Here is a 5000-nt window from a genome sequence, read left to right on the forward strand (position 1 = left end):
ATTTTAGTTCACACACCGTACTACACTATTCTATTCTACAGCCTTTTTCCAAGTGGAAGTGTTGTTTTTCTCATTACCAGGGCATTAGCAAGATTTGTATTGCTATATGTTAGCAGGAATATTTGACAGTATGCTATAATGGACATTATACCATAACTCTTATCACTTTCAAAGACTCTACCTTGTCAAGGCATCTTTTATGGTAGGTGGTTCTGTGGTATAGGGTGAGATATTTCCTTCCTGCCTAGGAATATTTAGGGTGATTGAAAATTTATCTGGCTGTTGACAAATAACGTTTCTTTTCCAAAAATGACTTCTAAATCTATTATTTATGAGAAACTGTTTGACATAGTATAACTATGCTTGTTTGATCTGTATCAAATGACTCTGTGTTGAAATTCTTTTCCCGTGGATGATAACAATGAAGTACTCGTAGGAATCTGCGAATTCTCCACTTGTTCAGATGTTGGCCTACATTAGTCAGTTTGTTCATTTTGTATGGTTCTGTTTCTTTTATATATTAACATCCAAGAAGGCGAGGAGCCTTTAACTTTATGTTCTATAGTAAAATCAAGACTCAACATAATTTGAAGTGTATTTTGGGGAAGGGTTGCATCTTCATCACAGTCAATCTAGATGAGTATGCCATCTGTGTGCCGTGCCTATATCCAGGGGCATTGAAAAATCTCTTGTTAACTTCTGGCACATACATATTGGTGAACAGAATACCCAGTGGAGATCCCATAGGAACCCCATGTATCTGCCACAATAGCTTCGCCACTGCATTTCTAATGAAAGGACCTCAGTGTGTCCTTTAGGATGTCTATGGAAAAGGTGGCTAAATTCTTCGGTACATTTGTAAACAAACTTTTTTCTTTCAATGTCAAATAAGGTAGTTACTGATCTTTAGGACTCATCTTTAGTATATCTATAAACTCCACTTAAATTACTGCCTATCCTCAAGTAATGTAAAGTGTAATAAATCTCTTCAAAATCTTCGAAATATTATTAGGTGTTGGGATTATTAGACTTGTCATCCTTATAGTCTCATATTATTATTATTATTATTATTATTATTATTATTATTATTATTATTATTATTATTATTATTATTATTAAAAGCCAAGCTACAACCCTAGTTGGAAATGACAGATGCTATAAGCCCAAGGGCTCCAACATGGAAAAATAGCCCAGTGAGGGAGGGAAATAAGGAAATAGATAAGCTACAAGAGAAGTAATAAATAACCAAAATAAAATATCTTAAATTAAATATTAAATTAGATATCTTATATACTGTATAAACTATGAAAACTTCACACAAACAAGAGGAAGAGAAACAAGATAGAACAGCGTGCCCAAGTGTACCTTCAAGCAAATGAACTCTAATCCAAGACAATGGAAGGCCAAGTTACAGTGGCTATCTCACTACCCAAGACTAGATAACAATGGTTTGATTTTGGAGTGTCCTTCTCATAGAAGAGTTGCTTACCATAACTAAAGAGACTCGTCTACCCTCGCCACGAGGAAAGTAGCCACTGAACAATGACATTGCAGTAGTTAACCCCTTGTGCAAAGAGAAATGTTTGGTATTTCCAGTGTTGTCACGTGTGGGAGGACAGAGGAGAATCTGGAAAGAATAGGCCAGACAATTCGGTATATGTGTAGGCAAAGACAAAATACGCCGTAACCAGAGAGAGGGATCCAATGTAATACTGTCTGGCCAGTTAATGGACCCAATAACTCTCTAGCTGTAGTATCTCAACGGATGGTTGGTGTTTTGGCCAACCTACTGCCTACAAATAGTTATCTGAACTGTAGTTGCCAGGGATCATCATAAGTGACTTGATCATATTGCTATCTCTGTTGATTTTATAAACTATATTATTCGGTGTTTTATACAAGATTCTGGTAGGGTATTTGTTCAGTAGCTGAAACTTGGAGGCATCATATAGAATTTATCTATTTTACAGTAAATTCATCTATCTTCATATGATGCAGCCTTCAGGTGGGGAGTCAGGATCTTACTCATACCGTCTCCACACTTTTTTCCATTCTCATTTCATATGGTATCATTCCTTAAAACTGGAGGGAAAACAAGTTATTGATAAGGGTCTCCACATTCTGGAATTTTCTCCCACATGGGGTTTCTTGTCGTAGTGGGAATTAAAACATAGATTGAGAAGTGGCTTTTGTTCTTCTCAGACAGGTCTCTATCGGCTAGGTCAGGGGTTCTCAACCTTCTTCGCCCATGCACCCCTTTCACCATTTGTAATGATGTCATTCACCCCCCCCCCCCCCCTTTCCCGTCTTTTCCAAATTTGTCTGTCTCAAAAAGTGCACTTTATTTAATATGCAAACATTACTAAAAATCCTTTTATTTTATTCTTTTCAAACTGAATTATACATTTACAGCTTTACATGGATTACTTTTACAATGGAATATTACAAATTATATGCAAATTGAAAATATCGATGGATATATAAAACTTGAATGAAAGTAAATTAGTTTTTTTTTCTATTTATAAAAACTACTTAACAGGCCAAACTGAAGGTGATCCAACAAACAAAAAGTTCGATAGAGTAACAAGATATTATAAATCTGTAATTATTTTTATTCAGAAGATTACATTTCATCGATTGACGAAACCTGTGATTGTTTTTTTCTTAGCCAATTCTGGATACGCTGATGAGTGCTTGAAAGGGCACAACGAAGGTAATTTTCTACCTCTAATCTAGACTCACAAAGATATGTCAATACAAACGGAAGCAATACACGGATAGCCATTTCTGCCACTTTTGGGTAGGAATCGTACATCAGAGGCCAAAATTCTGTTATTGATTTCTCATCGGACATATATCTTACACCCGAATCACGTTTTAACTCCAAAAACTCATCTTCAAAATCATCAGGAACTTTTTCAACCGGCAGTTTGAATGGATTTCTGACTAAATCCAACTCATCATCACTAAGTCCGTGAAAATATCGTCTGAATTCATTTTCCAGTGCTGTCAAATGCTACAAAATTTCATTTTTTTCGCAAATTGAGGAAGCACCTTGTCTTCACCACAAACATCAAGAATGGATAACAGTTTCTCAAACATTGCTACATTTTCTGCATTTACCCTTTTCTTCTAATTTTCAGGCTTGCTCATGAAAGCTTCCAAGGCATCTACGAATTCTATAATGTCTGTATTCCTTCCATGCATCCGAAGATTCAGTTTATTGAGTTGCTCAATTATATCAACCAAATAGGCAAGACGCATGATCCATTCCTCATCACTCAGCCAGGCAGGAAATTCTGTTTTACCTTGCACTTCAAAAAACAACTTGAGCTCATCTCTAAACTCAAATACTTGCTCAGTTACATTTCCTCTTGAACGCCAACGAACATTTGTGTGAAAAAAAAAGCGAATGATGGGTTGCATCCACATCAATACATAACTGCTTGAAAAGTCGTGAGTTGAGAGCCCCTCCTTTGACGAAATTTACAATTTTAATTGTTTGATCCAAAACCTTCTCTAGCGGAGCAGGAAGTGTTTTTGAGGCTAGTGTCTGACGATGGCTCATACAATGAATGCCTTTCACTTTTGGAGCTCGCTTTTTCACACATACTTGGAATTCTGATTTTGTCCCTAACAGCTGGTGCTCCATCTCTACAACACCCACTGATATTATCCCACGAAAGATTTTCTGATTCAAAAAAAGATGAAACCTTCTCCAAAATATCAGAGGCCTTGGTAGTTAGTTCAAGAGGAGAACAAATGAGAACTCCTCTTTAAATGAACCTGAGTGAACACAGCTTGCAAACACCATCAACTGGGAACAGGATGCCACATCAGTTGATTCATCAAGTTGAATTGAAAATAAGCTAAATGCTGAAGACTTTATCTCCTGCACAACTTGATCCATGATATTAGCTTCTCAGTTATTTATTGTCCAGGAGTTCCCAACCTTGGAGTTGCCAAGTAATTCTCTTGGAACCTATTTAATTCCCTAGGGCTCTGTCTCTTCCTCAGTACCTTTTCCAATCCTAGGATTAACTTGGGTGGTCACTTGTATATTACTGTCTAATCCATTTTTCCTTGGCCAGCACATGATATTATCCCAGCCCACGTGACAGGCCAGTTACGCCATAGCCTATAATTGCTCTCCTCGCCCATAAACTTACTTCGGTCACAATTCACCCCCTGAAAGCCCAAAATTCACCCCTGGGGGTGAATTTCACCCCCATTGAGAACCTCTGGGCTAGGTTAATGTAGCCCATAAAGGGTCTCTCCTTTCTGATTGATTCTTAATTTAACTATGGGACCGACACCTGGAAAATGTTGGTCACTGTCCATCGGCAATTGGGCCCAGAGTCTTGTATGAACTGTTCACCTGCTGAATTGAGTTGATCCAAAATTCACCTTAAATTTGTATCCTGGCTTTTTTTTTTTTTTTTTTTTTTTTTTTTTTTTTTTTTTTTTTTTTTTTTTTTTTTTTTTTTTTGCAACATTACTCCTTACCATATCTTTTTATACTATTTTGGCATATTTTCTATATCATTGTTTGCAGTGACTATTTTCTTATTCATACTCTTTAATTTGTCTGTGTCTTTTTTTTTCTTTAGATATATTGTACCTCTCAGGAACAAGAGAAGGATATTTCAGTGTCTTGAGTTCATGGCCTTGGATATATTGTCAAAATGATGTCAGTATTGTAGGAATTTAGTTGGATATCAATAAGGCAGCTGGTAGTTTTCACTATAGCGAAACGTAAAATTTACTTTAGAATTTGTATGATCTATATCAGTGACTGTTGTCTGGTTTTCTCTGAATTCACCGAATACTAATAGAAAAGGAATTAGTAGCAAAGCTACATTGATCTTTAGCTCAGCAATATAAAATTCGATTTTTCTTTAATAGTATTTGGTGTGGGTATCCAATTTTCTTTAAACATATATCTATAAAGTATATATGGGTTTTCCTTCCAGAATGCAATGCATAACAATTACATATAC

General features: G+C 36.1%; 1 protein-coding gene across 1 annotated transcript in view; it reads left to right on the forward strand.

Moving 5' to 3' along the window:
* Positions 1 to 5000, forward strand: part of amon (amontillado) — a 541981-nt gene that overhangs the window by 505252 nt on the left and 31729 nt on the right. The window lies entirely within an intron of this gene.

This window comes from Palaemon carinicauda, chromosome 8, assembly GCF_036898095.1.
Source record: "Palaemon carinicauda isolate YSFRI2023 chromosome 8, ASM3689809v2, whole genome shotgun sequence".
NCBI lineage: Eukaryota > Metazoa > Arthropoda > Malacostraca > Decapoda > Palaemonidae > Palaemon > Palaemon carinicauda.